We start from the raw sequence: 11316 nt of genomic DNA, 5'->3' as shown, positions 1-11316 counted from the left end.
AGTGAATGGGATGTTTTCAGAGCCTAGTGAAAGCAATTCGGAGCGTGAAGTGAAAGTATCAGCAAACGTGACAGAGACGTGAATGAGAACAATGACGTGGAAGCTGATGGTGGTCAACAAAGAGGACAGAACATTGGTAGAGGTGCTTAACGTGTTGATTTTCTGATTCATAAGAATCATTTAAGAGAAAATAATTATGAAGTGCTTGAGTGCCTACATGTAGAATGGCAAAAATAAATTGTCATAAAAAATCCAACATGGCCGGTAGTAGCTGGGGTTCTCCTGGGTGGCACTCAAGGGTTAACACTGCACAAAATGTACCATGGGATTAGGGACCCTTTTGAGACTTTGATAGATATAATGTAACAGGGATATTTATGTGGAAATTTTGATTGACAAGACTTGGTCCTTTGAATATCACTGTCTTACAATGTACATTGTTGAAAATGTTAGTAATGCAACTATTATTTGTCCATACACATGTACTGTAGGTATGCTGCAAAGATCTGCAGAGTTGATAACAAAGAGAGGAAGTACTGATTCACTTTGAGGGCTGGAATCACCGATATGACGAATGGATTAATTTTTATAGTGAACGTTTAAGACCACATGCACGACAGCAATCACACCAGGACTCCAAAGATGAGAAGGTGAGCTGACTGCTTTCTTAAATGTTTTCTCAAGCTTGTGAGGTTATTGAGTATACATGTTGTTTATAAACTATAATTATGTGAGCTGCTGTCCTTGATTTTTGAGAAATTGATAATGCCAAATTTATTTTTTACTTTGGTATGTAAGCGATGTTTCTTGCCATGCATTTTTTATTTGGTCTCAGGTGTAATCCCAAGGAAGTTCATCACACTGTTAAAAAGTAAACATAGATCCTTTCTAGTCTGTCTCATTTTTATCATGCCATCTTATTATTTTTTATGTTGTGGGAAGGAGAATTAACAGGCTAAGTATGAGTAAATTGCACCCATGTCTTCTTTCTTCATGTGCTAGAAGGTAGAGAGTCAGAAGAGGTTGACCACACTGTTTTCACCATGTGCATTTACATGCACGGCTCCTCAGACATATGATGAAAATATTAGTTCACACATACAGTACTCCTTTTCTCAAATTCAAGAAGATTCACTTTGAGTTAAGTTGACTGATGAGATCACTTATTGAAATTTTTGAGAGTTTACATTCAATAGTATAATTGGCTAATAACGTTTTTCCTAATATGATCACTTTTATTTTAACATATTTGATATTTGTTCCATTAATTTGAGTTTTTATTACTGTGAATGCAGTATACAAACTTGGTTTTTTAATTTTTCCAACTTCTCTTGTAATCATTTGTATAGTACAAATGTATTTGCTTGATCTGGAGTGTTAACACATTAAAAATTCTTCTGTTTCTGGTATCACAGTTTGTCAAATCGAAAGGACGATACACTAGTAACCGCTACTTTTCATCAGTGTTTCTACATGTACTAATACTAATGGATTATGTTTCTCAAAACTAACTTTGCCCACATCACTTCTGTATTTTCATCAATTCTTGAAAATCTTGCATTACATGTGCACTAATACATTGAAAGACAAAAATTATTTATTTCTGCTGTATATACAAAGTCTTATTCATCTACTATGCAGCTGCTTTGATGCTTGTATTATCATTTCATGTATTATTGATGAGTTGTGTTTTAAATGCTAGTGACTGTATACTCCTGCTTTCTAAAATATTTCTCCCTTTCTTTGTGGCGTGGCAATCCTCATGCACTGTGATGTCCTATCTAGCAGGAAGTTTGCGACTATCAGGTTAATATGACTGTCTTTTGCTCTTTTTGACATATAAATGACCACATCATACACTAGTTTGCAGATGTTCTTTAACATTAAATTATTCTGTAACAAAAAATAATGAAGACCTAATTGTGATTCAGGTTTTATGAGCTTCACTATCAAGCTTGTATTATTAATTATAGTTTGCAAGGGCTTGATGTGGGATCTTAAAGATGACTTTTGTACTCTCCCACCAGTGTTGTTGTAGAAGTAAATCTGGCTAGTTTGATAAGCATAACTTATCTTCCTCCTTAGTGCTTTTTAATGTGCTGTACAATGTCCAATAACAGCAGCTGTCTGATTTGTTTTAACATTTATTGTGCTGTCTGTTCTTGTGCTGGCTTGGGTGTGGTGTTTGGAATGTTCTTGCAGCCTACTTTTTAAAAAAATTATTGTTATCACAAAATACTTAGGGCACATGTTGTCTATGTGACTTCAAAAGTTAACTTTGATTTATCTCCTTAGATTGTCTTGACTTGAGTGGATTCAAGTTTGCATGTTTTTGGCAACTTTTTTTTATGACAATTGTTAGATAAAAGAGACATTTCATGTGTAATCTTGGTACATGAACTTGGTACACAATCTCTTTTTCACTCACCCCAGATCCCTCTATTAACGTATCTAGTTTGGTGACCAGATTTTCAAGGAATACAGTATTTCACACCCAAAAACACACTACTGCCTGCAGTCAGGCTATGTTCTTTAATGGAGGGTTACGTTTTTTCAAATGTTGGCCGTGTAGCACTTTATATTTCAACAGAATTAACTATTGTAGGGGTAATGTGAAGTGCTGTTTCATACCCATATAAACCATGTGAGCCTTAGCCCTACCAATGGAATTGGGCCCACACAAGGACAGAGAAAAACTCTGACCAGGGTGGAATTGAAGCCACAACCTTCGGGCTTCTTTAAGATCCTAGTTTTTTAGAAAGTGGGATTAGTTGATTAAAAAAATGCCACCATGGGTCCCATGCAGTTGCCACCCACACACCCTTGACCTATGAGAGGCTGAGCAGTTTATTTATATTTGAGACAATTAATTAAAGCTTCCAAGTCAACGTACATATTGACTCAATCAAATATTTATTTTGTCTGTGAGAAAGAAAAGTACATGACTGTATGAAGGTACACGAGTTAGGCAAACAATTTTGCAATTTGTTGTAGTTGTTTTCCACTTGATCATATTAGGACGTTACTCATACCATACCATGTACAGTACCGCTCGAAACTATTTGTGCATTTGCCGCGGTTCTGACTAGGTGGAATCGCAGATTCAATCTCCAGTTTGACCGAGGTAAAACCTTGTCTATAGTAACTGAAAACGAGGTTTCACCTAGGATGCAGTATTGCTTTTTGTCTTTTTAAGCGTTGTAATTTAGAGCAGATGCTATTAAAGAAATCTGCATAATTATTTTTGCTGGTCGATCACATTGACAATAATAATAATATGCGTATTTGCCATAATTACAATCTGCGATGGTGGGCACATTTGGTTGTACCGTAATAAGGTGCCTTCAAGACATTTCTTGTAATCCTTTTTCCCCCAAACGTCAAGATCTCTAAAAAGTATTTGAGATCTGTTCAATGCTAATGGCATAAAGATCAGCAGAAATTCTATCGAGAAATACTCTATGAGTTTGGGAAATCTCTTGTCTTTATGGTGAGGCCGCTTGAAGCGACCGGCCTTGGAAGAGACACGAAAGACATTTTGATCTCATCAACCGAAAGATGGAAGGAAACGATTAACTGTACATTTGTAATTGTCAGTCATTTGGGCTACATGACTCTCTATCCGTTACAAACTTGTTGAGCAGTTCAGCATTGAACAACGTATTTCATGAGCTACCGCTCTCGCTTGCGTGACAGAATAGGCAGCTTGGTTAGAAAAGAAAGAAAGGAACTTTATTTAAGTGTCTAGTCGTTCTAGCGCTGGAGCGCTAATTGGGAACACTGTAAACTGAAATGAACAATGAAAGTAAATCAAGTCAAATGTTGGTTTTTGAGGAGAGGGGAAACCGAAGTGCCCGGAGAAAACCTCTCGGTGCAGAGTAAAGAACCAACAAACTCAACCCACATATGACGCCGAGTCTGGGAATCGAACCCAGGCCACAAAAATTAGGTGGGAGGCGAGTTCTCTCACCACTGCGCCATCCCTGCACCCCCAATTTACGTTTTGATTCGCCAAATTGACAGAGGCTTGAACTCAACCCGGCCTAAGTCTATCCTATGGTTGTTGAAGCATTAAATTAAGTTTATTTTACTAATTCAGAGGAATGAATATTTCTGAATTTCAAGCTCAACTGCTAAATAACCTGTTACTTAATATTTTGAATCAGAATTGTTTGCAGTTGACGTGCAATTGCCACAAGCAGTTGCTTAACAAACTTCAGGAATATAGTTACATTGTATGGTTCTTCACTGGACCAGGTATAATACTTTTAGTCATTCATAAAGGTTTAGTTCAAGGTTGGAGCTTTTCAACAACAGTACTATCCCATAAACATTTCTATTTGGACAGGACGCAAAGTTTGGAAGCACTTGATTCTAAATATATCTCCTTTCGGACTGCATTGGCGGCGACTAGTTATGCATGTAAATCCACACCGATTTTTCTTAGATCAAAGTTTTTTTTTATGTCTTTTACATGCATAGCATACATACATACATTCTGCAGGCATAGTTCTGAACTAGTTGATTCAGAAGTTTTCTAACGTTCTTCTTACTCGTGCTACTCCATACCATCAAACAATAAAATAATTTGCTGAAGACAAAAGCTTATTTATAAGATAGATGGATGTTTTTTATCTAATAGATGCTTTAGCCTGTTAACGCTCATTAGTTTAAGCATACAGCCAGAGGCAGTTTTAGTGATATGTTCGTTAAAGTTAAGATGACAATCTATATACACTCCCAGGTCCTTTGCAACTGTTGCCTCGCGGTTTCGGTTGCGGTTGGGTTGCGGTTGCGGTTGCGGTTTTCATCTACATGTAGCCTAGGTGATTTTGCGGTAAACACTATCAGCAAAGAAGAGGTATTACCACGTGCAAATGCACTAATAGTTTTGATTGGTACTGTATAGGCGGCACACCCATTTTGTGCACAATTTACAAAAGTGCTGCCTACACACTGTACATGTGTAAACGTGCAATTACAGTAAATTATGCCATTTCATGTTTTAGTGAATAATAAAAAATAAGAGTGTAAAGCTTGACAGTGACATACCCATCAGGCAGTGTCAAGCTAGGATTTTAGTTACCCTTGAGATAATTATTGTTGTTAATTTTGGATAACCTAAATGTAAAGGTTATGAGCATTCCTACTAAAGCAGAATTACAGTATTACACTGTATAATCTTTGGTTTCTTTGTATTTTATTTTTCCATGTGACTGTATAAATGTGTCTTATACAGTATTAAGCAAAATGTTTTGTGGCTAATGTTTGCGTTTTGATAAGTGTATTTTACATGTATTTTGTCTTGTGCAGGATTGGAAAGTCGGTGATCGTGTGTTAGCAAAGTGGCAAGACTGCAAATTTTATCCAGCAAAAGTAGTAAAACCTCTCAATGATGGTAAGATAATGTGTGTAGATGTTAATTGTTCATTGTCCAGTATATGTTTCATTATTGGGTCAACCAAGGTTGTTTAGGTTTAGGGGCTGTGGTTGTATAGTGTATAACTAAACAATTTCTGACATAACAAAAACGCCAGGTGACCCAAAACCACAATGTATATTTTTGGCGAATATCAGTTTCAAGGAAACCATGTCAGATGCAAGAACCTAAATTTTATTGCAGGATACTAGAGTTGTCCTCAAAGAATTCATAGTAAGGAATTTTGTTAAAATAAAATTATTGAAATGCTCGTGTAATTATAAGAATCAGCCATTGGAACTTTAAACTGGCAGGTACATGTATATTCATGTAATTACTGTCTTGAAACCTGCATCACCTGTAATGGTTAATTTTATAAAGCCAAATTGTTCATATTGACTCTTTAAAGGTAGGTTGGTTCTTGTACACTGTTATGTGTGCCAGTTTTTGTTTCACTGTAATATTATTGTGCAATGTTAGCCTTTTAAGAGTTTTCATCAACACAGCAAGTCCCCAGATGATGATATACACCTGTACATTCCATGAAAGCTAAATGCTTTTGCTTCTCAGTACAAAAAATTAATGTTGTTTTGTGTGGTACATACATACTGTAGATCATGATTGCTCTCTTTTAATTGATATAGATGTGAAAAGTACCTGTAATCTGGACTGTTATGCCCTACATGATTTATAATAATGTTAAAATCAGTCGTAAGAGCTCCCATTGAAACAGTTTTTCCTTAGAATGCCACTATTTACAGACATTTAAGAGGGCTCTGAACAAGTGGACTATTTATTGTCTGGCCATGGTTTCATTTTTGTCGACTGTTGTAGCAACATTGACACAATGTCATTACCCTGTTAAGTAAGTAAGAAAGAAAGTTAAGTTTGAGACATTTTTTAACAATCATCTGGTGGAAACCACATGCTTTCCATCGTCCTTTCTCACGCACTCTGAAGGTCATTCCCTCGTACATGTATGTTTTCAATTCTCCTGTACAAAATTTGAAACTTAGATTTGGGCACAGCTTTCACTTGTGTTTGAAGCATTTTGTTACAAAGTTTTGTCAGAATCCATTTTGAGATATTACTGTAATTACATGTAAGTGAGATTATAAAGAAAAACTGCAATTTCTACCATTTTGAGAGCCGCAATGAATGTGTACTGTGCGGAATGAGTATGTTTTAGGTTAATTGTCAAGCTGAATTTGGTGATTTGCAAGTCTTACTCGTGTATATTATTACGGTATACTTAATTTACACAAAAAGTGGAACTAATAACCACAGCTATAGATCGTTTTCACTTTCACAACAAAAAATAGATTTGAAACCACTCCAAATGTATTGAACCCTTTTATCTGCTTTTCACCTTGACCTGCACTTTTGTGCTCTCAAAACTCTTACTCTACAAGATATTTGCTGTCAACATTATCTAATCGGCGAGTTTTTGCATTCAACCCACCTTGAAATCTTTTGTTTACATAAGCATCAAACATTTATCAGACCTTTATTTACCAGCATTTCGCCTTGATCCTCACGTTTATGCCCGAAAAGCTCACAATCATTTGGACCTTTTTGCAACGAGACTGGACCAGCTAGGACAAGATTATTGCTTTCATCATCTGTCGGCTGCAGAGCAGGCGACTACAAGCTTCCTCCAACCACAACAGTCTTGTGCCAATTCAGACAGCGTGTCCGGGCCAATCATGTTGTCTGTGTCTCCCATTTAATTGGCAAGGTTTATCCTTCAACGCACTCTGTGCAGAGTTTATCTCCTTAGAACGGTGGATTGGAGTTGACACCTATTGGATTTGGAACTATGGTTGTTGGCCTGATCTTACATATTAGGATTGGCTTTGTTTATAAGCCATTTTGTAAACCCAAGGATTGACTAGAAAAACCAATTGCAAAAACGTTTTAGAAAAATAAATAAGTGGTCGATAGATCACATATAAATAGTGATTTTCAAATGCACTTACATTGTAACATGTAATAATCTGAGATTACCACTAGTTTAACAATGAGGTCTATGCAAGGAACATGTGCTGATCACATAATGATACAAGCTGTGGCAGACACAATTAATTGTAAAATTTGCATCATGGAATCAAGTCAAAATTTTGTGGACATGACTGAGTCATTGAGCCACCAACTACAGTACAGCCCAAAAATAATGCACGCACAAGAAGTTCTTGCACCACAAGAATGCGTAAGCTGGTGCAAGAAGTGAAAATACCGTCGAGTTCTGATAGTAGCGACCCTTGTTACTTTCGGAAGTCTCTTGGGGACGCTCCTTTTGGGGATTGTTACTTTAGGGGAACAAAAATCGTTTACAAATAGAGCTGGCGTGAGCTTCTTTTTCAAAATAAAATATAAGCAACACAAAATTAAAAAAGAACAACATTTTATTTGCATTCCATATGTATAGATTGATGAGTAGCACAATCATGACGTACATTTGTGTAACATAGTGAGATTTTACAAATTTTTCATACTGTCATAAAATTGGATGAAAATGAACCTAACACAATCAAATAACCTCTTAAGCTGATATCTTAATGTAAAATGTAATATTTTTATACTGATGGATCAAAAATAAGCAATTTTTAAGTTAGCCATAATCCCTTGCGGGCATGGTAATTTCTTCATTTTGCCTAGATTAAGCTTAAAAATTGTGTTAAATAACCCAAGTTATTGTTATTTTTAACTTTTGACATGACAGAAATTTTAATTGCTGTTTCACAATGAATTCATGATTTCTTTATGTTCAGTGATTGGCAGTTTATAAATAGCTTTTCTCCGTTTAGTTTCCTTTGACTTAAGGACAAGGTCTCGGCAAATGTGTTGGACCGTTCCAGAAAGAACAGCTGCTCTATTTGCTGCTTCCAGCTTGAATGTGAAATCAAGCAAGTTTTCTCTGAGGAGAAAGTTGCCAACAGCACATTAAAAAATTGATCCATAGTCTTCTTCAAAGTCACTTTCAAGTCTGACTACAGAATTTTTCCTGATTAGCTGTTTCTGGTTCTTCTCATAATAAGCCCTGTTTTTTCCTTCTTTTCTTCTGCCTTTTTCTTTCTCCACTGTTCTCTACTTGAAAGCTTTTGTTCACAATCTGACGCCATTTCAGAGTCGACTTACGCTTTGCTTGAAATTCCTGCAAAAAATTCCATGTGGATTGGATTGAATAACACAGGACAAAAATCTGCAAAAAAAACCAGTTTGACTGGATAAAAACTAGTTAAGGCCTGGCAGCAAAGTTTGTTTATCGCTATTTACTGTCAGGGAATGTTTTGAAACATGATGGCGGATCTGCGAGGGGAAAGCGATTCAAGTAGCACTTGTGGTTATTTCTCGCTCTAAATTCGCTTTGTCAACCTCTGAAAGTCAAGACTCACGAAAAGGTCTCCTTCTTTCACAATTTGAATTGGTTCTTTCTGATCTTTGGCGTGTAATTTGTATATGAGATAAGCATTCTGTTTTTCTTTGGGTTTCGTAATGTGAGCTTGGACAAGCAAGATACAGAGGACATTTTACGAAGCTGTGCTTCGGTCCTAATGCAAATTGTGATGGCAGACAATTTGTTTCAGGCTGAGGAAAAAATGCTCTGGCTTCTTGTGTGCTGAGAAATTTTCGTTGCAACTTTTGCCAAAGCAACTACCACAAATGAGCATTCTGGAAGCATATTGGCTTCTACCAAACCACCAACCACCCGTTGGTTACAGCCACAACTTGTAAACACAGCACTGAAGATTTTAGACCGTTGTGCTTTTTGCCCACTTTACTCTCATAGGTGAGAAATTAACCACTTTTTTTTATTTACTGGTTGCAACATTGTGTATGTGAAATATGTTGATTACGTTGTGAGGAATAAAGTAGAAGCTGTCTGAAGAACATTGTTGTGCTTGTCTTGCAAGTTTGCATGTTATGCGTGACACGCCATTTTTTGTCCCCAAAGTGAACAACCAAATCTGTTTGTTCTAAAGTTAAGCAACGGATTTCATTAATCTACACAGTAAATTATGTTACCTAATATGTAAGAAGTATATCTGCAAAATGTGAGTGGCTAGCGCTTTTTACGAGCGGAGATATGACCTGAAGTGTTTGTTCAAGATACTGGTTTTCTTAATGTACATCATGATTGTGCTATGAATCATTGTGTTTCATGGTCACAGATTATGTTTTCCAAAACAAAAAAATCACTTCCAAAAGGAAGGGATGTAATGTTATCTTTCCTCTTGGGAAACATTTGATGGTCATGGGATCAGAACTCAATGTTTGGTCACACCCAGTTTATCGCACGCCGTATTTAATTCACTTGCTTATTAATTTAATTGGATAAATGGCGTAAAGGTATTTCAAACTTGGAAAAAATATCATTGAACTATGTCCAGCCGATTGGAAACTATACATGTAGGCAGCTGATTTTTTAGTCTCTTGCGCGATGTACCAACATTGTGACATCATTTTACATTTGCGGCGACTGTCATACAAACGGTTCACATGGAAAAAAGGTATTCTCATCACTCCCTTGATAAACATTTCTTTGAATGGAATTTTTGGTAGCAAAAGGTTTTCGTCTGGTATTTATTCTGATTGCTATCATGGAACGAGTCTTTGTGCAAACATACTAAAAAGTCAACCAATCATCATATCATTGCGACACTTGTTTACATGTGATATGTACAACGCCCGCTATCGCCACCGTCATTAAACATAGACTCCACTTTTTATTTTGATTTTGTACCATACTTCGGCCGTGCATTGCCCTGAAAAATGATGTCTTGCTGCAAGTTTTGTATAATTATCACCTTCTTTCTAGGATGTTGCCACAAAGAAGTTCTTGCAGTCCGGATTTCTTAACGGAAAGAAGTTCTTGCATTGTCAACTTCTAAGTGCAAAGAAGTTCTTGCGACTGGTAGGATTGTGGTGCAAGGAGCCGCAAGAAGTTGCCTGCTTGCGGACGCAAAAATAAGTTTTTGTGCATGCATTATTTTTGGGCTGTACTGTATGCCACAAATTGCTACATGTAGACCTATATACATAGGACACAGGGAAAATGAATTATTTGCACATTCATAACTGATGGAAATTCAGTTTAAAAATATAGTGAAAAGTTAAATTATTCAATAGCTAAAAACAAATAAACAAACACTAAATAGATCTTGCACGTGTTTCAAAACCATGCTGCCCTTCCCTCAGAAAGCAAGCAATATTGTTTACTGATCCATTTTACCGTGATAAATAGTATTAAAAATTGTTAATCTGTAATATTGTTCCAATACCACTCACTTTGTGAAAACAGTTGACACATGCAGGCTTTGACTGTCTATTTTTTGTAGGATGTGACTGAAAATCCTGAAGTTTTAACTCTCAAACAAACCTGTGCTTCTGTTTTAGGTGCATATGAAGTTCTTTTTTATGATGGTATCAAAAAGTCAGTCCACAGAGTGAACATAAAACCTGATACAAGAGTGAGTATTGAAAAAGGAATCCTCCTGTAATTGTGTTTATGGCTTTATGAATGCAATACTGTAGAGGAATAATTTTTCTTGTGCTCTTTTCAATCAAGGTACAGATTTCTTGCCCATCTTACCTCCATCAGTTATTTCTGTTAAGAACAAAATATGATGCGTTCGTAAATTATATGAGTTTGTCATCATTAGATAATGTGCATGCACAGTGTATGTGTTAACTTAGAGGAGTCTTGACTGATGTGAACTGTGCAACCCCTTTGTCCCAAGAAGACTTACAGTGTATGTTGGGATAGTTTTGCGGTAAAGTCATGGTACTTACGAAATACATAAGTTAAAGAGATGTAATGTTAAATGCGGAATTGCAATGCAAAAGGTTGTAGATTGTTTTCATTTGCATGACCAGCCCCCATATTGATTTACAGT

The 11316-nt window shown here is 36.3% G+C and overlaps 1 pseudogene; it reads left to right on the top strand.

The window, feature by feature from the left end:
* Window positions 1–480: 480 nt before the first annotated feature.
* Window positions 481–11316, top strand: part of LOC138002834 (uncharacterized) — a 33647-nt pseudogene continuing 22811 nt past the window's right edge.

This window comes from Montipora foliosa, chromosome 5 (assembly GCF_036669935.1).
Source record: "Montipora foliosa isolate CH-2021 chromosome 5, ASM3666993v2, whole genome shotgun sequence".
Classification (NCBI taxonomy): Eukaryota; Metazoa; Cnidaria; class Anthozoa; order Scleractinia; family Acroporidae; genus Montipora; species Montipora foliosa.
The sequence above is the reverse complement of the archived record's forward strand: the minus strand, read 5'-3'. Positions and strand labels throughout refer to the sequence as shown.